Source organism: Carcharhinus amblyrhynchos, chromosome 27 (genome assembly GCF_965287045.1).
Source record: "Carcharhinus amblyrhynchos chromosome 27, sCarAmb.v2.hapA, whole genome shotgun sequence".
Lineage (NCBI taxonomy): Eukaryota > Metazoa > Chordata > Chondrichthyes > Carcharhiniformes > Carcharhinidae > Carcharhinus > Carcharhinus amblyrhynchos.
In genome coordinates, this window is record NC_137350.1 from 28,766,011 (window position 1) to 28,792,587 (window position 26,577).

Genomic DNA, 26,577 nt, shown 5'->3' on the forward strand with positions numbered 1-26,577 from the left:
CTGGAATCACAACTTTTGGAGCGCTGCTCCTTCATCAGGTCACCTGAAAGCTCATGATTCCAAATAAACCTATTAGACTTTAACCTGGGTTTTGTGAGACTTCTTACCATAATATCATGAACTGTTTTACTTCTGAAGCTATATATTCATTATGATTCCTGGCCTTAAGCTGGATGTAAGATTTTTAATTTTATTAATTTATTGCTGTTTTAATAGGATTGTGATTAAATTGGTTTGAGATCTGTTTTCAATGCATTACATTTTGCAGTAATTTAATTCAGTGTTAATATAAAAGCTACTTGTGACAATAAATAAATAAACCAAACTAAAGTTATGAGAGCAATTCTCCGACCTCCCAGCCGTGTGTTTCTGTTGCCGGGAGGTTGCGCGTTGTTTGCTAGTGGTGGGATTCTCTGCTCCCGTTGCTATCAATGGAAATTCCCACCGACATCACCCCACGCCAGCAAACCAGAAGCCGGACGAGGGTTCGCTGACAGGAGAATCCGGCCAGCGTGAACAGCCAGAGAATCCCGCCGGCGTGAGCAGCCAGAGAACCCCGCCAGCATGGATAGGCGGAGAATTCCAGCCTATATGTTTGCAACAAAGCATACTGACAATCTATAAATGAGCAAAATACTGCGGATGCTGGAATCTGAAACAAGAACATAGGTCGCTGGAAAAACTCTCAGGTCTGGTGGCATCTTTAGGAAGAGAAAATGGAACCAACGTTTCAAGTCCATTAGACACTTCATCGGAACTAATGTGCTCAGAGAATGTGTTGGATGTTAAACTGTAAATGGGCGGGATGGCAACAAGACGTAGCAACCTTAGGAACAAAAGACCTGTGGGATGGGGAGAGGAAGGGGGAAGGGAGGTGGGGAGGGGGAGGAGGGTTCTTGCATTGAAACAATATATGTATGGGCTATTTTAAAAATGGTTTAAGAATGGGTGGAGAAAGGTAACATTCTAAAGCTGTTGAACTCACTGTTGAGTCCTGAAGGCTGTAGTATGGTTAATCAGAACTTGAGACGATGCTCCTCTAGCTTGTGTTGGGCCTATTTGTGATATATTTGCAGCTCTGAGCTTACCTCTATTTATCTTTTACATTTGTTAATGACATAGTAGGAGAAAAAAAATCCAATTTACATTGCTGCACGCTCAAATGTTGCTATTATAGTAAATTAAATGTAATTTTAAAGAGCTTATGAATGAAAGAAACAAGACTTGCCTGATTATTTTTCTTAATTCCTCTAAACAAAATGTCAACCGTCATCACCTGTCTCCTATATGTAAGTATGTCGATCAGTTCTATATAGGCAACTATGCTACAAAAGTAATTAAATAAAACTAAGAGTATTTGGCCTATTTAAGGCAGCATGGTGACACAGTGGTTAGCATTGCTGCCTCACAGTGCCAGGGACCCACGTTTGATTCTGGCCTTGGGTGGCTGTCTGTGAGGAGTTTGCCAGTTCTCCCCATGTCCATGTGGGCTTCCTCCAGTTTCCTCCCACAATCCAAAGGTGAGCGTGTTAGGTGGATTGGTAATGCTAAATTCCCCTTATGTCAGGGGGATTAGCAGGACAAATCTATGGGGTTACGAGGATTAGGGCCTGGAAGGGATTGTTGTCAGCGCAGGCACCATGGGCCGAATGGCCTCCTTCTGTACTGAAATGATTCTATGAAACTACTTGAAGTAAAGGGCAGAATATGTCTGGGTTTTGGTAAATGCCTTCCTATGGTATCTAGGCCATCTCATTTGGACACAAGATAGAAATTTGCTTCATAGAATCCTACAATACAGAAGGAGGCCATTCAGTCCATCGAGTCTGCACTAACCACATTCCCACCCAGGCCCAATTCCCATAACCCCACATATTTAACCTGCTAACCCCCTGACACCAGGGTCAATTTAGCATGACCAATCAACATAACCCAAACATTTTTGGACAGTGGTAGAAACTAGAGCACCCGGAGGAAACCGATGCAGATACGGGGACAATGTGCAAAATCCACACAGAAAGTGAACCTGGGTCCCTGGCGCTGTGAGGCAACACAGCCGATATGCTGTCCTCAATTAACGGATCCTTTCTCCAGAGTTTAATCTTTATTGGTGAAGTTTTTTTTATGTCAGCAAGAATAAAGCAGATGAAAGTGGCTTCTATAAACAAAGTTGGAATGATGTTGGGTCAGAATAAGCCAGGGCTTCTTGATGTTGAGTTGACTTTAGCTACATACAGTTGAAACTGTCCTGCAGCAATGTGGCTAGTGTGACTCTAAATCTGTGCTCTTCTCCAAAATGTAAAACATTAACATCCGGGAATTTTACTGATGCCCATCGGACTCAGCAAGTAGGTAAAATTACACGAGAGTCGGGAAATCAGGATCGCACCCGATTTCTCGGCTTTTGTGATCTTATGGGAGCCGCATTCCTGGCAAGGTCAGCCTCTCGCCCGTTTCCAGGACATCTTTCAGACTGTGGGAAGAAACAGGAGCACCCGGAGGAAACCCACACAGACACGGGGAGAACGTGCAAACTCCACACAGACAGTGACCCAAACGGGAATTGAAGCTCGGTACCTGGAGCTGTGAGGCAGCAGTGCTAACCACTGTGCCACCGTGCCACCCACCCTGATAAATCTGAAATAAATAGAATCAGTTACAGTGAAGGAAGATCTTATTGAGCAGTGGGTAGCTTCCCAGCAGCCCTGGGTTTGAGTCCCACCCTGGCTCATGATGGCCAAGTTAGGTGCATTGATAATGTAGTCAAGCAGGTCAAATGTGTCAACCCACAAAACTCTTCCAACGCACCAATGGCTGGTGATAAGAGCAGGAGAGACTCCTGGTCAACCAAGCTTGACATGGAGTGGTAACCCTCAAGCCATAAGCCCCTGGTGACAGACCCTGGTGACAGACAGACTAGAGGGCACAGCCTCAAGATAAGGGGGGGGGCAGTTTAGAACGGAGTTGAGGAGGAACTTCTTCACTCAAAGGGTGGTGAATCTCTGGAATTCTCTGCCCGTTGAAGTGGTTGAGGCTACCTCGCTAAATATATTTAAGACACGGGTAGATAGGTTTTTGGTAGGCAAGGGGATTAAGGGTTATGGGGAGAAAGCGGGAAAGTGGAACTGAGCCACTTCAGATCAGCCATGATCGTGTTGAATGGTGGGGCAGGCTCGAAGGGCTGGATGGCCTACTCCTGCTCCTATTTCTTATGTTCTTATGTTCTAACAATCTGTTCCGGGAATTATTAGCAATGGAAAAGGACAAAAACTTGTCTTAGTGCACCACTAGGTCTGGGAAGAGAATTGGAATTGGAATCAGTTATGATAAAAATGAAGCTCCCAAATTGTCATCACAACCCAATTGGTTCATTAATGTCTTAAAGGTTGACTTTGGCAGGACTGAAAGATCCTGTGGCATGAAGGACAGGAGAATTCTGCTTTCTGTTTCTCTCTTCACAGATGCTTCCAGATTTGCAGATTATTTCCAGCATTTTCTGGGAAGGAAATTTGCCATCCTTACCCAGTCTGGCCTACATGTGACTTCAGACCCACAGCAACGTGTTTGACTCTTAGCTATACCCCCTAAAATCACCTGGCAAGCTCCTCAGTTCCATCCAAGAAAGGAGAATTACCGATACCTTCTCAGAGGTAAATTAGGGATGTGCAAAAAATGTTGGCTTAGCAATGATGGTGCATCCTATGATTCAATAAAGCAAATGTGACTTTTAAACATTCCCCTGAGTTTTATTTACATTGGTGAGATACTACAGTTATCTGTTCTAATTATGCATGATCTCATCAGTTAGATCATGTCATACTGTAGCACTTCAACTCAAATCGAGTGGTTTAGTACAGAAGCCTGCTGTCAACAAAAGAAGATTTGTACAATCGAACAATGTCACTTCTCTGCCTGCCTATGTTATTTAGAATTGCACAGGTTGGATTTCAGATGTCAATAAACTGCTCAATTTCTCTCTTAGCAATAAGTTAATCTAACATGGCACTGCTTTACAACATACCCAGGCCTCCCTACATTGACCATTTTCTGACAAAATATTCCACTGCATCTATGGGTGGCACAATGGTCAGCACTGCTACCTCACAGTGCCAGGGACCTGGGTTCAATTCCTGGCTTGGCTCACTGTATTTGCAGAGTCTGCACATGCTCCCTGCGTCTGTGTGCGTTTTCTCTGGGCGCTCCAGTTTCCTCCCGCAGTCTGAAAGACGTGCTGGTTAGGTGCATTGGCCATGCTAAATTCGGCCTCAGCGAACCCAGTCAGGTGCCAGAGTGTAGCGACAAGGAGGTTTTCACAGTAACTTCATTGCAATGTGACTAATGAATAAACTTTAACTTTGTGATCTTTATTCACAAACTCCTGAAAGCAAGGTGCAATCTTAAGTCTGGAAGCTTTGTAATTACAATGTCATTTAGATAAATGATGAATATTGACAGCTTTCAAGTAATTTATACTGGAAACATTAGCCTTCTCCCCATTTACTACCCATTTGCTCTAATCTTTATTTCAGCTGGAAATGGGCTGAGCTGGAACAGTAATGATCGTATTTTGGGAGTGGAGGTGGGGATTGGGGGCAGAGAGAGAGGATGGGGGTGGGGTAGTGTTGCAGCCCAGAGCAGGTTTTGAACTGGGGTTTGCCTGCACAGGTGAGAATCCTGGGGTCTATGGCACCTCTGGTACCCAATTGATACAGTCATGGTCACTTGTTATAATTTATTTATTAGTGTTACAAGTAGTTTTACATTAACACTGTAATACAGTTTACTATGAAAATCCTGTGGTCGCCACATTCCAGCGCCTGTTTTGGTACACTGAGGGAGAATTTAGCATGGCCACTTCACCTAACCAGCAAGACTTTCGGACTGTAGGAGGAAACAGGAGCACCTGGAGGAAACCCGCGTAGACACAGGGAGAACGTGCAAACTCCACATGGACAAGCACCAAGAGAATCGAACCCAGGTCCTTTTCAATATGGAGCAGCAATGCTAACTACTGCGCCACCGTGCTGCCCATTCTCTATGATGATTGAATAAATCACATTCCATTTTCATGGGGTGGGATTCCAGGAATGTTACCAATGTTTTGAGATTGTATACTTCAACTCTTATCAGTTTATAATTAGATACATTTGGTTATGATACCAGGAAAAAACTTAAATTCTAGTTTTATTACAACATTTTGGAGACTGTGAGTCCATCCATTTTTTTGTGTGAAGCCTGCAAATCGTGGCCTTGCCTTGACTATTGTATACTATGCTCAGCAAATGATTTTCTATAAATTAGTATTCTAGCATATCAGTGAACACATACCATTGACTGTAAATGAGAATGAGAGAGAGAGAACAGTAAAATTGAATCTTTCCCTGGGTCACAACAAAGTAATGATGCAAATTCCCTCTGGGTACTTTTCCTGACAATTTATTCTATCTATGGTTTATGTTATGTAAATTTCATATTAAAAAAAAACCAGAAAAGCTCTAATCAGTGTGTATGTTTAATGCACAGTACAGTTGTTGTGGGATTTCAGACATCAATCAGAACACCATACAATGCAATTTGTTGCAAAGGGAATGGAATATTAAAAGTAGGAGTGTTTCGCCAGAGTTCCACAGATGAAACCAAAACCGAGTTTCTCCAATCTCGCATGTCTCACTGCCGCTGCCAATGAGAATGAGGAATTTGGTGCTCAGTCAAATCAGTAGTGGCTCTGGAGAATCCCAGTTGTGGTCGAGTGGGAGAATTCCACATCTGGAGGACTGTGTACAATTTTAGTCTCCTTACTTCAGAAAGGACAACATTGCCTTAGAACCAGATTCAGAGAAGGATCACTCAGCTGATTCCTGGATGAAGTGGAGTGGGGTGGAGGGAGGGGGCATTTATCTTATGAGGAAAGGTTGGACAGGCCAGGACTGTAACCATTCAGAAGAATGAGAGGCGATCTTACCGAAACACGTTTGATCCTGAAGGGACTCAGATGGAAGCAGATGCGATTGTGAGTTTTAAGTGGCATCTGGACAAATACATGAATAGGATGGGAATAGGGGCATATGGTCCCTGGAAGGGTAGAGGGTTTCAGTTCAGTTGGGCAGCATGGTCGGTGCAGGCTTGACGGGCTGAAGGGCCTGCTCCTGTGCTGTAATTTTCTTTGTTCTTTGTTCTTTGACTCGACAGAGTGGACGCTGAGAGAAGGGGTCAGAATGAGGGAGCACAGTTTAAAAATAAGGCTTCTCCCACTTCAGGCAGAGAGGAGGAGTTTTCAGAGGGTCATGGATTTGTGGAACTTTTTGCGACAGAGGAGAGGTAAATTGATTCTTGACTAACAAGAAAGACAAAGGTTATCGGGGTTAGGTAGGAAAGTGGTCCTGAGGCCTCAGATGATCTTACTGAGGGGTCAAATGGCCTATTCCTACTTTTAATTTGTATGAGAGGCAATGGCCCAGCAGTACTATTGCTAGACTATTAATCCAGAAACTCAGCTAATGTTTTGGGGACCCGAGTTCGAATCGCGCCGTGGCAGATGGTGGAATTTGATTTCAATACAAAAAAATCTGGATTAAAAATCTACTGAAAACCATGAAACCAGTGTATGCTGTTGGAAAAACCGACCTGGTTCATTAATGTCCTTTAGGGAAAGAAATCTGCTGCTGTCCTTACTCAGTCTGACCTCCATGTAACTTCAGAGCTACAGCAATGTGGTTGACTCTCAACTGCCCTCCAAGGGCAACTCAGGATGGACAATAAATGATGACCAGTTAGTAATGCCCATGTCCAATGAAATAAAAAAAAAATTTTTGCAGCAGAGAGCCAGCTTGGCTCAGACGTAGCATTCCTGTCTCTGTCAGAGTATGGAGATTACTCCAGCACTGAATCACACACCAGTTTTAAATTTTATTACTGTCACAAGTAGGCTTACGTTAATACTGTGATGAAGTTACTGTGAAAATCTCTGAGTCGCCACAGTCTGGCACCTATGCAGGTACATTAAGGGAAAATTTAGCACGGCCAATGCATCTAACCAGCACGTCCTTTAGGCTGAGGGAGGAAACTGGAATACCCGGAGGAAACGCATGCAGACACGGGGAGAATATGCAGACTCTGCACAGACAGTGACCCCAGCCGAGCATTGAACCTGAGTCCCTGATGCTGTGAGGCAGCAGTACTAACTATTGTGCCACCATGCAGTATTAAAGAAAAATTGCACTGCAGGAATGCAGATTTACAATTGTAATGCACAAACTTCTTGTTCTGGTGGCCATATAGCTTTCCATCGTATAAAAACAGAAATTGCTGGAAATACTCAGCTGTCTATGCAAAAAAATGCAAGTTGACCTATTTCAAGGTGGCATGGTGGCACAGTGGTTAGCACTGTTGCCAGGGGCCCAAGTTCTAATCTGACACTCTCTGTGTGGAGCCTGCACGTTCTCCCTGCGTCAGTGTGGGTTTTTTTCTGGATGCCCCTTGGAGCGAATTTTACCATTTCACCGCCATGGGAATCGGAGCAGCTGAGAGGTGAACCATGGAAAGGTCTGTTGGCCTCAGGTGAGATTTTACAACTTTGGGACATTCGCAGCTGAAAGATCCCCCTTCATGTCTGAAGGTGTGTAGGTTAGGGATTTTACAACAACTTTGTACTGGATGAAATGTGACCAATGGGAACAAGATGTAAATGTTAGTTGATCCAGTAAACCATGGAACCAATCACAGAGTGATATAATAGTCAGCTGACCAGCTGATTCATTATATATTAGAATCTGTGTAGAATTCTAGGGAGCTTGGAGTGGCCCAGGGTAAGGCCCCAAGTTTGGAGTAATGATGTTTCTTTACTAAACCCTTTCTTTGATTTATAAGTCAGACTAAGTTCTGTTCTATTTTTATTGTCTGCATTTGAAGAGTTCCTTCAGGTGAAACAAGGGAGATAAGTGGGAAAAATGCGTAGGGTTACAGAAGTAAGACAAAGGGTGGGCATGGATAAGATGTTCTGTCAGAGTGTCAGTGTAGACTCAATGGGCCAAATGGCCTTGTCCTGCATTGTAGGGAGTCTATGACTCTATGAATCTGTGGGAATGGAAACCAAGTTAACTGGTTATGATGTAAATGACATTATGACATTAAACATGGGCAGAATTCCTTGCCCCCCACCCCTCCTCATCTTACAGTGGTGGAGTTGGCTCACCATCAGCTGCCGGCGGTCTTGCCGATTTCAATTTACTTTCCTCACTCGTGCCACCATTGAGGAACCCATATGGGGGTCGACTTTGGCGGGACTGCTGGCACGAAGGACAGGAGACCTGTACCCTCTGTTTCTCTCTCCATATGTGTTGCCAGACCTGCTGACTATTTCCAGCATTTTCTGTTTTTATTTCCACTTTGCGGAACTTGTGGTATTTTGCTTTGGTATTAAGATTCCCCAGCACTTTGTGAGGAACAATAAGTTTTTTCCTAACTTTTATCCTGAATCAGCATCACTGTAAGCGTATTAACAAGTCATTTACCTCATTATCTCGTTGTATGAAAACCGATTATCACCTTTAGCGACAAAACAATACTAACTGCACTTCAAATATTATGTAAAGCATAAAGAAATGTTCTGAGACTATTAATGGTGCTTGGGAAATTCAAGTTAGAAACATAGTAACATAGAAGATAGAAGCAGGAGGAGGCCATTTTGGCCCTTTGAGCCTGCACCGCCATTCATCACGATCATGGCTGATCATCCAACTCAATGGCCTGATCCTGCTTTCTCTCCATAACCTTTGATCCCATTCACCCCAAGTGCTATATCCAGCCATCTCTTGAATACATTCAGTGCTTTGGCATCAACTACTTCCTATGGTAATGAATTCCACAGGCTTACCACCCTTCGGATGAAGAAATGTCTCAGTCCTAAATGGTCTACCCTGAATCCTCAGACTGTGACCCCTGGTTCTGGACTCCCCCACCATTGGGAACATCCTCTCTGCATTTACCCCGTCCAGTCCTGTGAGAATTTTACAAGTCTCTATAAGATCCCCCCTTTTGCATGGATATTTTTAAAATTCAACTGTTATTTTGATGAGCAAATTGTAAACTTCTGTAGTGTGGCCTCTTTCTACACTGTGAGGATTCTATGATTCTAAGGCTCCGGACACAGTGGTGGAAAATGGGATTAGAACAGGTTGGCGCTTGATGCAGACACAATGGGCCAACGGGCTTCTTTCTATGCTGTAAAGCTCTATGACCCGAAACGTTTGTGCCATTTAAGAGCCAATTTGGTGAGTACATGAATAGGATGGGAATGGAAGGACACGGACTCCGTAAGAGGGTACAGACTCTGCAAGTGCATATGGTTTTGGTTTAGGCAGCCATCATGATCGGCGCAGGCTTGGAAGGCCAAAGGGCCTGTCCCTGTGCTGTACTTTTCCTTGTTCTTCTTCACTAACTCTGTTTCTCTCCACAGATACTGCCAGAACTGCTGAGTTTATCCAGCATTTTCTGTTCTTATTATTGCTATAAGTTCCTGTTTAGTTAAAGGTGGAATTGAAGTATATAGCATGGTAGTTGGGGGAAAGCCATTAATTGAGTTCAATAGGCAAAAGAAAGCTCCCTCTATGTGATGTGTTGGAACATTCAAGTGCTTCACTGACTCATGATATGACAGGATGTGACAACATTACAGCGTGCTATTTTAAATCCTTCTCTACCTCTCCAGTGTAGAGATAATGAGAGCACCTCCTCCCATTATTTATGTTCCTGCTGTTACCAGAGAGGAAAGTACCCAGGATGTTGTTGGACCGTACGTTCTACCCCCCCCCCCAAGCAGAATGGTCTCCTGGAACAGCAAGACAAACTGCGAAAAGCTGAAAGTTTGATTTTTTTTTAAATGCTGAAAATAGTCAGCAGGTCAGGCAGAGTCTGTGGACAGAAACAGTTAATGTTTCAGGTTGGGATGATGGCCGTTGCGGACTGACATTTTCGGAGGGGGAGAAGGGGTGGGGGGAGGCACAAGATGCGGTCAGCCATTCAGAAGCCACCCAGGTGGCCAGATAGTAAAATACTTGATGTATATGTTGGCACAAAGAGACAACATTTAAAAAAAAATTGATGAGAAATGTGAAAATACACATACACGTTGGTATAATGAATAGTTCGGGAAGTCATAGAACTTTACAGCACAAAAAGAGATCCTTCAGCCCATTGTGTCTGTGCTGGCTGTCAAGGACCTCTCTGTTCTAATCCAATTTTCCAGCACTTGATCTGTAGCCTTGTATGCTATTGTGTTTTTAAGTGCTCATCTTAAATTTCGTGAGGGTTCCCACCCCTACCATCCTTTCAGGCAGTTCCAGACTCCCACCATCCTCTGGGTGAAAAATCTATGTCCCCTATTTTCTCTGCTAAGAGGAAACCTTGCTTCCTATCTGCCCTGGCTGGATCCCTCACAATCTTGTACATTCCATGATGGTCTGGCATGCAGAGGGAAGCTGTGATAGACTGGTGAAGCTCCTATGCCTGCTGCATTTGGCACAGATTTGCTACGAAGATGCAGTCTTCTGTTTCTTGTTTGCACAGTGTGATGTAGGGGGTGTTGGGGGAAAGGACTCCTGGTACCAGACTGATAAACAGGCAGCTTTAATTGGCAGTGATGCCTTTTGTTGCGGCCGGCTGCACATTGATGGCACTGGAGTGTTATTTTCTTTTATTATCATCGTCTTTGTGATTTATGGAGATATCTGTCAGAGACATAGAGAGGGACAGAGGGAGAGGGAGAGACAGAGAGAGACACAGAGGGAGAGAGGAAGGAGACACAGAGAGAGAGAGGGGGAGACTCAGAGAGGGAAACAGAGAGGGAGAGGGAGACACAGTGAGACACAGTCAGACAGAGGAAGACACTGAGAGAGAGGCGCACAGAGGGAGAGACACAGAGAGAGATGGAGAGACACAGATGAGGGAGAGCAAGACAGAGGGAGACACAGGGAGAGGGAGACACAGAGAGATAGAGACAGAGACACAAAGACGGACAGGGAGCGAGAGACAAGAGACAGAGGCAGAGCTTGACGGAGGAAGATGGAGAACGAGACAGAGGGAGAGGGAAAGCAAGACACAGAGGGAGGGAGAGTGAGATACTGGGATTCAGAGAGGGAGAAAGGGAGAGAGACAGAGAGTGACACAGAGAGATGGAGAGGGAGATAGAGAGACGGAGAGAGATGGAGAAAGAGGGAGACATAGAGAGACACAGAGACACCAAGGGAGAACTAGACAGAGACAGAACACAGAGAGAGGGAGACATAGAGAGAGAGACAGAGGGAGAGGGAGACACAGAAAGACAAAGACACGGAGGGAGAGAGGAAGAAGGAGACAGAGAGAGAGAGAGAGACAATACAGAGAGATAAAAGGAGAGGGAGATCCAGAGAGGGAGAGACAGGAGAGACACAGAGAGAGAGAGGAAGACACAGAGACAGACAGAGAGAGGAAGGTACAGAGAGAGACAAAAAGGGACAGAGACAGACACACAGAGAGAGGGAGAGATACAGAGAGAGGGAGAGACAGAGAGATGAGGGAGAGCGAGACAGAGGGAGACACAGAGAGAAAGGGAGAGGAAGACACAGAGAGACAGAGACAGAGACACAAAGAGGGAGAGGGAGAGAGAGACAAGGAGAGATAGAGACAGAGCTAGACGGAGAAGGAGACATAGAGAGACAGAGAGAGAGGGAGAGCGAGACACAGAGGGAGGGAAAGTGAGACACAGAGAGTCAGGGAGGGAGAGAGAGAGAGACGGAGAGTGACACAGAGAGAGAGGGAGATAGAGAGACGGAAAGAGATGGAGAAAGCGGGAGACATAGAGACACTGAGGGAGAACGAGATAGAGATAGAAACAGAGAGAGAGGGAGACACAGAAAGAGACAGAGAGGGAGAGGGGGGGAAGAGGCAGAGAAACATACGGAGAGAGGGAGAGAGAGCCAGGCAGAGGCAGAGAAACAGAGAGAGAGAGACAGAGGGAGAAGGAGAGAGGAGGAGACAGAGAGAGAGGGACAGCGAGAGACAGGGAGAGAGAGGGATAGAGAGATGGAGAGAGACAGAGAAAGGGAGAGCGAGGGAGGGAGACAGAGAGAAGAGCAGAGGGAGAGGGAGAGAGACACAGAGAGAGAGATGATGATGGTAGTAGTGCTGATGTACCCTCTCTTACACAGGGGCTCTCTCCGTCACTCAGGCGCCTTTACAGGTGGCACCTTCTCCCCTCGCGCCCCCGTCCCCAAGGCAGCGCGCTCTAGCAGGTATAAGGGAGCGCGCGTGCCGGGGGCGCGCTTGCCGGGGCGCGCGCCCCTCCCCTCTCCCTCTGCCCAGCACGCGCTGCTGTCGGCGGCGCGCCTGCCGCTGCCGCTCAGTCTGGGTTCACAGAGAGAATGTTAGAGGCAGCGAAGGAGATAGAGCTCGCGATCAACACAGGAGGTAGGCTGACTTCTTCTTTCCATCTCCGTTCACTGCAAATAACAGCAGAGGAGGTCAGAGTAGGGAGCAGGCAGCTATTCCGAAAACTGTTGGGTTTCTCTTTTTTCCCAAACAAAAATGTCAAATGAGCTGCCTGTCAGTCAGACAACATTTGGGTGTCGGAATTCTCTAAAGAGAGTGAAGCTGGAGAGGTCCAGAGGGATTCAGGTGAGGGACACACTCAATCCAGGAGGATTCAGCTATGGGAACACACAAAATCCAGGAGGATTCGGGTGAGGGACGCACTCAATCCAGGATTCAGGTGAGGGGAACAATGAATCCAGAGGGATTCAGGTGAGGGACACACTCAATCCAGAGGGATTCAGGTGAGGGACACACTCAATCCAGAGGGATTCAGGTGAGGGACACACTGAATCCAGAGGGATTCAGGTGAGGGACACACTCAATCCAGGGGGATTCAGGTGAGGGACACACTCAATCCAGAGGGATTCAGGTGAGGGACACACTCAATCCAGAGGGATTCAGGTGAGGGACACACTGAATCCAGAGGGATTCAGGTGAGGGACACACTCAATCCAGGGGGATTCAGGTGAGGGGCACACTGAATCCAGAGGGATTCAGGTGAGGGACACACTCAATCCAGAGGGATTCAGGTGAGGGACACACTGAATCCAGAGGGATTCAGGTGAGGGACACACTCAATCCAGGGGGATTCAGGTGAGGGACACACTCAATCCAGAGGGATTCAGGTGAGGGACACACTCAATCCAGAGGGATTCAGGTGAGGGACACACTGAATCCAGAGGGATTCAGGTGAGGGACACACTCAATCCAGGGGGATTCAGGTGAGGGGCACACTGAATCCAGAGGGATTCAGGTGAGGGACACACTGAATCCAGAGGGATTCAGGTGAGGGGCACACTCAATCCAGGGGGATTCAGGTGAGGGACACACTCAATCCAGGGGGATTCAGGTGAGGGACACACTGAATCCAGAGGGATTCAGGTGAGGGACACACTCAATCCAGGATTCAGGTGAGGGACACACTGAATCCAGGGGGATTCAGGTGAGGGACACACTTAATCCAGGGGGATTCAGGTGAGGGGCACACTGAATCCAGAGGGATTCAGGTGAGGGACACACTCAATCCAGGATTCAGGTGAGGGACACACTGAATCCAGGGGGATTCAGGTGAGGGACACACTCAATCCAGGATTCAGGTGAGGGACACACTGAATCCAGAGGGATTCAGGTGAGGGACACACTGAATCCAGAGGGATTCAGGTGAGGGACACACTCAATCCAGGGGGATTCAGGTGAGGGACACACTGAATCCACGGGGATTCAGGTGAGGGACACACTCAATCCAGGGGGATTCAGGTGAGAGGCACACTGAATCCAGAGGGATTCAGGTGAGGGACACACTCAATCCAGGATTCAGGTGAGGGACACACTGAATCCAGAGGGATTCAGGTGAGGGACACACTCAATCCAGGATTCAGGTGAGGGACACACTGAATCCAGAGGGATTCAGGTGAGGGACACACTCAATCCAGGGGGATTCAGGTGAGGGACACACTGAATCCACGGGGATTCAGGTGAGGGACACACTCAATCCAGGGGGATTCAGGTGAGAGGCACACTGAATCCAGAGGGATTCAGGTGAGGGACACATTCAATCCAGGGGGATTCAGGTGAGAGGCACACTTAATCCAGGGGGATTCGGGTGAGGGACACACTCAATCCAGGATTCAGGTGAGGGACACACTCAATCCAGGGGGATTCTGGTGTGGGCCACACTTAATCCAGGATTCAGGTGTGGGACACAGTCAATCCAGGGGGATTCAGGTGAGGGACACACTGAATCCAAGGGGATTCAAGTGAGGGACACACTGAATCCAGAGGGATTCAGGTGTGGGCCACACTTAATCCAGGATTCAGGTGTGGGACACACTCAGTCCAGGGGGATTCAGGTGAAGGACGCACTCAATCCAGAGGGATTCAGATGAGGGACACAATCCAGAGGGATTCAGGTGTGGAATACATTCAATCCAGAGGGATACCGGTGAGGAACACATTCAATCCAGGATTCAGGTGGGGACACACTTAATCCAGGATTTAGGTGAGAGGCACACTCAATCCAGGGGGATTCAGGTGCGGGCCACACTCAATCCAGGAGGATTCAGGTGAGGGGTACACTTAATCCAGGGGGATTCAGGTGAGGGACACACTTAATCCAGGGGGATTCAGGTGAGGGACACACTCAGTCCAGAGAGATTCAGATGTGGGGCACATTGTGGAAATGGTGCTTCCTCAGCCTATTTGTGGGGAAGTTTTGTTTTAATGCATTGTAAAATGATCTGTGCCCTTGTTTTTGATTGCAAAATGAGCAATCCCTCAGAATCTCAGAGACAAACTTGTGCTATCGTCCTGGTTTTGTGTGTTTTAAAATGTACTTCGCATGATGCACCGGTTTCAGGCGTTATCTGTTTGTTATCGACGATAAAATAACAGATTGGAGCGCACTTTGAACGGAGGGACTGGAATTTTGACGGGGGCGATGCGACTGTTGCTGTTTGTGTCTCCAGCTTCTCCTGTGCGCGAAACTTCCACTGCAGGGAAATTGCAATTCATTAAATAGTTTCTTAAATTGGTTCACATCATGAAAGCCTTGGGGGATATAGTCAGAGATGTCGTCGACATTTCAAACAGCGAGGCAACCGAGAAAAAAAACGTCAGGCACCTTGTATTTTCTGTTGATGAACCAGTTTTGTGAAATAAATCTTCTTTTGGTGGGGTGACACATCTTTCGCATCACAGTTACAGCGCAGGGGGAGTCCCCACTCCCCTCCTCCCCGCTTCTCTAATGAAAGCATCCTTGTAGTGTTGCTGTGAATTGAAAAGGAAATCGGTTCCTTGGTAGTTTATTTTCACCCCTGTGTCCGTTTGCCTTCGTGTGCTGTCTTGGGATCAGTTGTGATAGTTAGAAAGAGGAGATGACCCTAAGATGGATATAGATGTTTATTTTGGAGACAATTTTAAATTTCATTTTTGTCATTACGAGAATGAATGGTGTACATTTTTAATGCCATACTACCTTTGAGTTTTTACTCCTGCAGTCAGCACATACTGACTTGAAGCCTAGTTAGTAGCACTTTTTGATATTTTCATTGGATAGGGTCAGTTGTCATAATGTCTGAATTATATATGGAACCTTGAGAAAAGTACCCCACATCATTTCTTTTCAATTTTAATGGATTTCCTTCTATCATTGGATAGGTATTTTTCAAAGTTAATTTATATTCACAAGAAGTGGTTCAGGATTCTTTATTCCAATGCAGTCCGGCTGAGGAAAGGAGTTGCTGAGCAAAAGTAGGGGCAAGGGAAGGAGAGAATTTAGGTTGGGGAGGCGGCGGGTGGAGGTGGGGGGCATGCAGTTTGCATACCTATTTTCTTTTTGACCAGCCCAAACCAATGTTGGCAGACCCTGTGAGTACAGACTCCTGTTTCTCTTCAACTGGAGAATGGTGTTAATGGACCCAAAGACTCCTGAGGGGAGGTGGTGTTATTTACTAAATCTGGGCAACAGTGATGAATAGTTTGAGGTCTTTTGACACAAAGTATTTCCAGTCCTGTAGTTTTTATTTTCAGCTTTAATCCCTCCAATAATTTTGAGTTTTTACTCGCTCCTGTCCCCAAAGATAACCAAAATTATGTTCCACGATGGAGGCCACCTCTTCTTCTTGCAGCGAGATTCCTAAGATTTATCTGAGAAGTAGGGCAGGATTCCTTTCACGTGAGCGGTACGGCAGAGGCGCACTCACTCTTCAAAACACAACAGCGATTCTCAAGAAATCAGAGCATTCTGTCGTCAACCGTTTTGTTCTTTTACCGGCTCGGTTGCTGTTCCTTCATTGTGACCTAACAACCTATGCAAAAGCCAGGAGGTTTTATCATTTTCAAACAAGTGATTTCTGAGAATGCAAATTGGGTAATGGATTTTTAGTTATTGGGAAAACCAAATCTGTCCTCTTGTCAAGAAGGAAGAAAAATCACTCCCCTTGCGGCTTACTGTCACAACCTAAACCCATCAATCGGGCAATTTGAATGATAATGAACATTTGAGTGCCGTTCATGTCAGAATATCAGGTCAGGCAGCTGATTAAAGTATGCTGGGATTTTAATTATGACAATCAGTTGACATGTGGTGACATAACTTGTCAGCCCACCTATAGTAAGGACTGTTCCCACTATCCCAACGAGAAGGTTGATAATGACTGAAAGATCTGTTTGTAGCATTTCAGTACCTTCCAGGTATGAATGAGTCAACTAAGCTAAAATTAAGACTTAACTTTTAATAATTTATAACAGTGAATATAATTGCTCTCATAAGACTCCACAATCCACTTCCTGCTCCTTCGTATTGAAGAGATCTGAGTGTAAAAATTACTGTCGCTGACATTAACAAATAAATGGTTGACTTATTTGAAACACAGGGTTTTGCATGCTAGCTTAATGCAAACATTACCCCATTTACTTTCAGTAACAGACAGAGGAACATAAATGAACGTGTTAAGTGTTTGCTATTTTTGCCAGCAGTAGAATTTCAGTTTGAGAACATAAGCAAAACAATGCCATACTTGAAATGTCACAAGATAGCATCTTTCAACCATGTATTTACAGACTGATGTAACTCAAAATATATAAAAGATTTTGTAGATTACATTTGATGGTGGCAGCAATTGGGCCTTATATTCAAGGATGGCATCCATTCAGGGTTACTGGTTTTTGCCATGTGTCTTCATGTGACTGTGAACAGGCTGATTTACCACCCACAGATCTTTGAGTATGTACAATGGGATGTCTGATGTATTAGTGGATCTGAAGTGCAGGTTTAATTTCCTCTTACGTCTGTTCAGCCACAATACGTCATCATTAAGATGCTGGGATTCAAAGTGCAATGCATCTTGATGGGAAAGTTGTCACTATTTTGGACAATTGGTAGCAAGTTCCTCCGAATGTCAACACTGCCGTGCCTCAATCACAGCTTCGGCATGTCTTTGATTGCATTTCTATTGTTTGGGTGGCACAGTGCTTAGCACGACTGCCTCACAGCACCAGGGATCCAGGTTCAATTCCTGACTTGGGTTACTGCCTGCGCAGAGTCTGTCCATTCTCTCCGTGTCAGTGTGGGGTTCCTCAGGGTGCTCCAGTTTCCTCCCACAGTCCGAAACGATGTGTTGGTTAGATGCATTGAGCATGCTAAATTCTCCTCTGTGTCCCCGAACAAACACCACAGAGTGGCGACTAAGGGATTTTCACAGTAACTTATAAAATCATACATCGCAGAAGGAGACTATTCGGCGCATTGAGTCTGTACTGACCACAATCCTACCCAGGCCCTATCCCTATTTCAGGAGTGGATGCAACAGAATGGCTGTTTTATTTGTTTATATGTGGACAAGTCACTGTACATCCATTCATTCATTGCATCTTGCACTTTCATTGCAACTTCAATGCAGTGTTAATGTAAGCCTACTTATAACACTAATAAATAAACTTTAAAACTTTATACTCAAAGTGCAATGCATCTTGATGGGAAAGTTGTCACCATTTTGAACAATTGGTATCGAGTTCCTCCGAATATCATCACTGCCGTGCTTCAAGGAGAGCTTTAGCATATCTCTGATTTCATTTCTATCATTTGGTCAAAATCAGAATTATTTAAGTTACTGTATAAATCATTCTATGTCACTTTTCTGATTCGGCAACTGTGATCATTACCTCTTCTCTAGCCCTGCATATCCAGATTTTCTGGCATTCGTCCTTAAGCAGATGCCTCACAAGATGTAAACCAATGTCACTATCTTTTACTTACTACTTAACCACGATCATTCAAACATTGTGATACTCACAGACTCTTCTGAGGTGAGTTTGGAATATTGAAGATCCTACTGATCCACAGTGTATTATTTTGAAATCAAAATCAACACAGAATTTTTTTTCTTTTGGCAGAAGTTTGACTGCCTGTCCAGCTGTTCAGGTGGCTGTTTAAAATTCCATAACACTTAATTTTGTACAGTATCTCAGTGAGATTCTCTCCAGGTATTCCAGCATTTCCCAATTGAACAAAACCATTTCAACACAGGGGTGGCCGTTCATCTTGTGGTTGTTTCCAGGATTTGATGCTACAGAATGGCTGCATTATTTGTTTACATATGGACAAGTCACTGTACTTCCATTCATTCATTGCATCTTGCACTTTGAGACGTTTCCGTATGCAAGATGCTCTATAAATACAACTATCATTGTATAATATCAAAACAAGGAATCAAGACTATTGTATCTGTACAGCATGGTTTAGTTTATTTATTAGTGTCACAAGTAGGCTTACATTAATACTGCAATGAGTTACTGTGAAAATCCCCTGGTCGCCACACTCCAGCGCCTATTTGGACACACTGAGAGAGAACTTAGCCATGGTTAATGCACCTAAACCAGCACAACCTTTGGACTGTGGGAGGAAACTGGAGCACCTGGAGGAAACCCATGCAGACATGGGGAGAACGTGCAGACTTCACCGATACCCAAGCCAGGAATTGAGCCCAGGTCCCTGGCACTGTGAGACAGCAATGCTAACCACTGTGCCACCATGCCACCCCAGCTGCTGCCATCCAGGAGGTTTTGGCTCTATAGGTGGATAGAAGTAATGCATGAAGCACTGTGCACTCCAACAGTTTGGTGGTATACAATCTGTCTATGCCAGTAGTCAAGTAAAGACAGTTTGGTAATAGCTTTATTCACTTATCTCTTGGCACACTAAAGGGCACCATCTGGTGCATGTGGGATTAGAAAGCAACTGATGGATTTTTTGATTAGTTGGTATTAATTTAAGCACACAATAGTGTAACTTACACCATAGGTCGCTTATTCAGCCTACAAAATATCACTATTAGCAGTGGCTTTTGCAGAGCTATTTTTGCTCCTCACGTGGACACAATAATAGATGCTGAATACTTAACGTGAAATATTCATTCCTCATTCAGCCATATGCCTCAGAAAATGTTCCCTTAGTGATCAAATGACACCAATAAATGGACCCAAAGTAGAAAAAGCGAGTGACCTGCGTACTCAAAACCATGACAACAACTACAGAACCAATAATTTACCACTGCTTTCAGATACATCGCATTTGCTAATACATCATTACATCACCATCTGTTGCATTGCTATAATCTGTGATGATTCTCGTCACGTTCCTGTTTTCTGACCTTGTGTGAGCCATAATATTCATCATTTGCCTCAGTAATGGGATCCTTGTCTTTGAATCATAAAGTTATCATTCGGCTATGCTCCAGAACTTTGGCACATCCTCCCAGCTGGCAGTGTGTTCTGCCAGTGGCAACAGCCAGAATCTTCCTGAGCGATCCCACCTGAAATTTGAATGCGAGTGGTGAGGATTACCACTGCCATACTATCCAACCTTTATTACTCTCCACCTGCTCTAGGTGAGACAATAGCTAACCTTGATTTCACTGCCTGTGATTTGCACTTAATGGACAAGGGAACAAGGTCTGACAAATTTCCCTCCTGTCTACCTCTATTCATCATTCCTGGGGCTGCATAGTGGAATATGATGTTCAGTGACAAAAACTGCAGTGCGCTCATGGAGTGAAACGACTGCTGGACCTGCTCCATAACAGATCTACTGAAATCATCAGTCTCAGCCAAAGGTCTTTATTGATCAGAATCGGGGCAGATGTTTGGGGGTGGCAGTGGGGGGAGCTGGAGGTGGTGGCGTAAGTGGAAGTTTTGCCACAGTGTGATCATCCTGAAGAGAGTTCCCCAGTCACTGTCTTTCAGAACAAAAGTTAACTTAAAACATGACCTGTTTGTTGAAATGTGCACGAAAGAATACAGTGCAGTATTTGAACAAGAGCATTGACCAATATTTATTCCTCAGCCAACATAGGAAACATGGTCCCCTATTTTAGTTGTCATCTTTGAGACTTTGCTGAGTTTTTATCTTATCTACAAACTGTGACTAAACTTTGAGGTTAAATCATTGGCTCTGTGCTATTTTGGATTAGAACATAAGAACTAGGAGCAGGAGTAGACCATTTGGCCCCTTGAGTCTGCTCTGCCATTCAATAAGATCATAGCTGATCTTTCTGTAGACTCAGCTCCACCCGCTCACCATAATCCTTAATTCCTTTACTGTTCAAAACTCTATCTATCCTTGCCTTAAAAACATTCAATGAGGTAGCCTCAACTGCTTCCCTCATAGGGAATTCCACAAATTCACAATCCTTTGGATGAAGAAGATCTTCCTCAACTCAATCCTAATTCTGCTCCCCCTTACTTTGAGGCCATGCCTCCTAGTTCTAGTTTCACCTGCCAGTGGAACAAGTTCCCTGCTTCTATCTTATCTATTCCCTTCATAATCTTGTATGTTTCTATAAAATCTTCCCTCATTCTTCTGAATTCCAATGAGCATAACCTGAGTCTACTCAGTCTCTCCGTTGTCCTGAAGATCCAACAAAATTTCTGTTTACATTGTGGTAGGAACAGAAATTGTACCAGGGACTCATTGGCTCCAGGTGTAGATCTGGGCCCAGCATCATAAGGCACTTGTGATCTTTGTACATCGCTCGCCATCATTCCCAAATATACTCAATACCCCAAAATTATTATAATTGCTAGGTCTTTAATAATATCCTTTTTTAAAATTAATCCCTTAAAGAATACCAGTGCTATTTGCGACATCCATAAGACTAACCAATATTGTTGATTTGGTTTGATTTTTTATCGTCACATGTATTAAGATACATTGTAAAGTATTATTTTGCATATGCTGTCCATACAAATCATAACATACATTAGGGTGGTGGAGCAGAGTGCTGAATATAATGTTACAGCTACAGAGAAGATGCAGAGAAAATCAGTTCAGTATATGAGTAAGCCATTCAAAAGTTTGGTAACAGTGTGAAAGTAGCTGCACCTGAATCTGTTGATACGTGTGAGTTAGACTGCAACAACTTAGGCATAAGGGCATTCAAGGACTTCTTAAAATCAACATAAACTGTAAGATGATTAAGCATTACAGGAAAGCTTTGCTGTCATTGTCCTGATGTTTATGTTTTGTAAAATATATGAAGTTTATATAATGCTTATTTTGTTTAGATTCCTGTGTGCAGCACAAATGGGTCAGTGATTAGTATTTTGATGCCAGGGATGTTGCGGTTTTTTGTAGGTTGGAGCGTGGAATGGTTTGCCGCCAGAAGTAGTCGAGGCAAAAGCCATTGCATCTTTCAAAGAGAACAGTGCTTTAGTATTTGAAGACAGATGCAGAGACGGGGCTGTAAGGAGAAGCAGGGTTGATTGGTTTTGCGATGCTCAAGCAGAAACCTGGCCTTGGCCAGATGGACCAATTACCCTCTCCCGTGTCTTAAACCTCTGTGGCACTCTCATCTTTTTGCCAGTTTTGCTGAGGCTGTCTTGTATTTACCAGTTCACATCAGGAAGCCTGTAGGAGCAAAAACTGCCATTAGAAAGCATTGTGCCAGAAAAAGAGCCAGGAGCGAAAAAAAAAAACCCACCATGGTGAGGGACATACCTGAAGAAGCAGAGAAGCATTAAAAACAGACACATATAAGCGGCCGGAAACCAGCTGAATGAACATAAGACTGTGGTTGGTACATGTCCTGAAATGGTTAAAAATGATAGTTTAAGCCAGTGGCATCTGAAAAGTGCAAAATGCTGCTGGTAAACCCATAAATATTGTCTCCATGTATAAGCTGATCTTTCTGTACATCCTAGCTATGACTATAACACTTCATTCTGCACTCTCTCCTTTCCTTCTCTATGAATGCTATGCTTTGTCTGTATAGCGCGCAAGAAACAACACTTTCTACTATATGCTAATGCATGTGACAATAATAAATCAAATCGAATCAATATATTGTATATCACTGGTGAAAATAGAGCAGTGTATTTGCCACAAGGAATAGCTGAAGCAAACACCATTGTTTCTTAAGGTGAAATAATGTTCGAAGACTGGCAGAGATACGGGATTATAAGGAAAAGGCAGCACTCACTTCTGAATGTCAGGCCCAATTTTAACTCTTTGATGAGTTTTGGATAAGTTGAAAACTTGCCTGTTAGCATTTGGCCCAAATTTATAGAGACTACTGATAAATGATCCTTTTTTGGTACAGTGCACGCAGTAATTTTATTCACTGCTACAGCTAAATTGATTCATTTTACCAACATCTTCTTGCAGGTTTGTTAGTGTAAAATTAACTCTGTGTTAGACGTACACTGATGGGCGTGCTTTGCCACAACAGCTAGGAGAACTATCAAATATTTGATCCCTAACTCATGTTTATGAATTGAGTTGTCCTGATCCTTGGATCAGGAATTTCAAATACGATGGGGTTAAGTGCTGAAGGATGGAGACACTTCAGAACCCTACGGGTGAACAGTTTAGATGGATCATGTTTGTACATATCTGGCTGCGAAAAGTCATTTAATATTGCAGCACTGTTTAGCCCTTACCTCTGACCATAAAAATAGTCATTTACATCAGACTTTAGATTCCTATTCATATGGGACCCACAAACAGCTGTTGTTATGATTTTAAATAGGGATTTAATTAACACCTAGTAGATAACAGATATAATGTTGTCAAACATCTTGCAATAAATCTAATTCCAGCCCTTAGTCAAATGAAGTGGTTTATAATGCTTTTATTGCTGATCATTGTTTTAATGGGAGCTTAAATTTTTCTACATTTATATTCATTATAAATAACAACATGTACATGCGATGTGAATGATGGTTTGCCATTTTCTTGGGTTAGTTTAAGTTGTGTTGCAAATACCATGACACATGACTTAAATATTTCATGTGCCTTCAAGACATGAATGTCATTATTCCCCTTTTGTAACATTGCATTAAAATACTTTAAAAGAAAAAGCCTACATATCAATTGAACTAGTAGAATTAAGTGCTGTGTCATTCCAACTAATTGGTGGAGCAGAGAGACTTTGTATGCATCAGGCTAAAGTGGGATCTCTGGGTGGAGTTAATGTAGGTAACAGGGACCTTGTCCAAAGCCCTGTGTTACCCCTTTTCAGGATAGCATGCAGTGCACTTAACTGGACAGCAACCAGCCTCTCATAGGATCGAGAATCCCGGGGCAGAAGTCTTGTCTGCTGGGAGTTGCCAGTCAATCAGAGGCCGGCAACTGTTCATTGCCCAGCAATGCCACTGAGGGGGCAGTGGCTTCTGCTGGGAAGTGTGCCTACCCGCAGTCCAGGATTGCCAAGGAACCCAGGCGCAGGTGAATGATGGCAAGAGAGAGCTCGCCAGGTGGGGTCCTGATGGGAGGAGCAATCAGCGGCAAGGTCAAATTTGGTCTCAGCAGGTTGCTCCCTTTCCAATGCCAGTTTCCTTGATCGTGCACTCGGTGCCCTTGAACGAGGGGCCTCCCCTGGAGTTCTACAAGCAACCCTGGCAAATTTAGCTTTTGGAGCTTCCCACATGGCAACACTCTGGATGAAAACCAAAGGCGACAGGATGAGGCCCTTAAGTGGGCACTAATTGCCCATTTAAGTGACTCAATTTGTGGTGGAGCAGAATGGCCATTCATGACCCTTACCACTCCTGGCTTAATTGTATCAAAGGTGGGAAGGTAGCGAAGCATTGCTACCTCACAGCGCTAGGGACCTGCATTCAATTCCGGCCTTGGGTGACTGTCTGTGTGGGTTTCTTCTGGGTGTTCCGGTTTCCTTCCATAGTCCAAAGATGTGTAGGTTAGGCCTTGATAAATTGCCCCTTAGTGTCAGGGGGATTAGCAGGATAAATACGTGGGGTTACAGGGAAAGGGCCTGTGTGGAATTGTTGTCAGTGCAGGTTCAATAGGCCAAATGGCCTTCTGCACTGTAGGGATCCTATGATTCTATGAAGTTCCCAACCAATCACCCTGCCATCCATTTAAATGCTCCCTCACCCCCCTCTGCCTTCAAACTCCCCATGAAGGAGGGTGTTCAATTGTACCACCTTTTTATAACTGTGGACTGTTAGTCGGTAAGACAACCTTTTTTAAATCATGTGTCATGTGGAGTTGCTGCACAGTTTTGGTTGGCTGGTGCCAGTACAGTAATTAGTTTGGTTTGGGGGTGGAGCACTGTGAAAATGGGGCTTTAATAACTTTTTAAAAAAGTTATTATTGTGGGACACAAGTGTCAGTGGCTCAGCCAGCATTTATTGCCCATCCATAATTCCCCTTGTGAAAGTGGCAGTAGGTCACCACTTGAACTGCTGTGATGTTGGTACACCCATTGTGCTGTTAAGAAGAGTGCCAGGATTGTGAGCCAATGACTACCAAGAGGTGACTTGTTAGAGGCATATAAGATGATCAGAGAATTAGATAGGGTGGACAGTGAGAGCCTTTTTCCTCAGATGGAGATGGCTAGCACGAGGGGACATAGCTTTAAATTGAGGGGTAATGGATATAGGACAGATGTCAGAGGTAGGTTCTTTACTCAGAGAGTAGTAAGGGTTTGGAATACCCTGCCTGTAACAGTAGTGAACTCGCCAATATTAACGGCATTTAAATGGTCATTGGGTAAACATATGGATGATATTGGAATAATGTAGGTTAGATGGGCCTCAGATTGGTTTCACAGGTCAGCGCAACATCGAGGGCGAAGGGCCTGTACTGTGCTGTAATGTTCTATGTTCAATGTTTTAGTTTTGTTAAATGGTAGAAAATATGTATGTGGATTGATTTTCAATCCTATTCTACCTGAGGTTGGTCAAAATTAAGATAACAAAATATTCAAAATGCTTAGAAGTTAGAGAAAGAATGTTCTTTTTAAGCTGTGGATTACACTGCTGGAATAAGTGATTGAAGCAGCATTAACAAACAGGTTAGATAGGTGGTGGCTGAGGAAGCAGAGAGTGATAGGATCGAGAAACAGGGCAGGGATATGGGATTAAAACTACATCTTGCATGGAGGATTAGCACCAACATAGACTGGTCAGAGCAAATGCCTTGTTTCTGTGTTGTAACTTCTATGTAATATGATTATGCAATGCAATTAATTCCCTTCAACTCAATAAGGCTCTCAAGGGAAGGCAAGCAGTAGAGTGAAGGAAGTTTGCACAAAAGGATAAATAACATTTGAGAGCAAGTAGATGGAATACTTTAATACAAGTCCTTAAGGAACATCATTAACAAACACATGGGAGCATGTTATCTATTTGCCTTTTTGCTTGGCTAATTGTATATGGCACATACAGAGTTTAGAGCAGGGAGGAAATAAAACTACTTTCCCCTCCTCTCCCTTTACTCTCTTCCAGGCAATGACTTGCACTGGTGCTTCATTCAAGTGATTATTTCCTCACCCCTCCATTTGTAAGACCAAAAAGTGAGGGGCCGGATTCTCTGACCTCATCCGCAGCTGGGATTCTCCAGTCCAGCTGCGGTGAACAGAGATTTGGCTGAGTGCCAAATTCTCCGTTCTCGCTGGCAGCGGCAACATTGGTTGAAAGGCTGGCAAATTCCTGCCGAGGTCAATTCTAGTTTCTCAGAATCGTTGTTAACAAAGTGTAATCTTTAGTGTTTAATTAGGGGTTTGTATACTTCCTAAACTTACTGATAGTCATCAACCTGAAACAAGTTAGCTCCATTTGTAACTTGCTCAGTATTTCCAGCATTTTCATTTTTGTAGATTTACTATTCTGTTCAAACAGACAATCCTTGCACTGACACTAAGGGGTTTACCAATGGGCAGCTAGATTGTTCATCTGTAAATGATCATAGCCAGAATTTTATGACCATTGACACCAACGAGTTTCCCAGGTCCCACTGTAGTGAACAAAGATTTGGCTAAGCACCAAATTCCCCATTTTCACTGGCAACGGTGGCAGACTGGATAACGCCCCCTGCCACGGGTTTCCCGGTGGTGAGGGGTGCATTCAACGGGAAACTCCATTGAAAATGGTGGGACCAGAAGATCCCACCGCCAGCCAATGGTGAGCCATGAAACATGCAACAGTTTGTGTGGAAAATCATGCTCCATGGGTCTCTTTACTAATTAAATGTCATTTTCATATTCGTTCATCGGA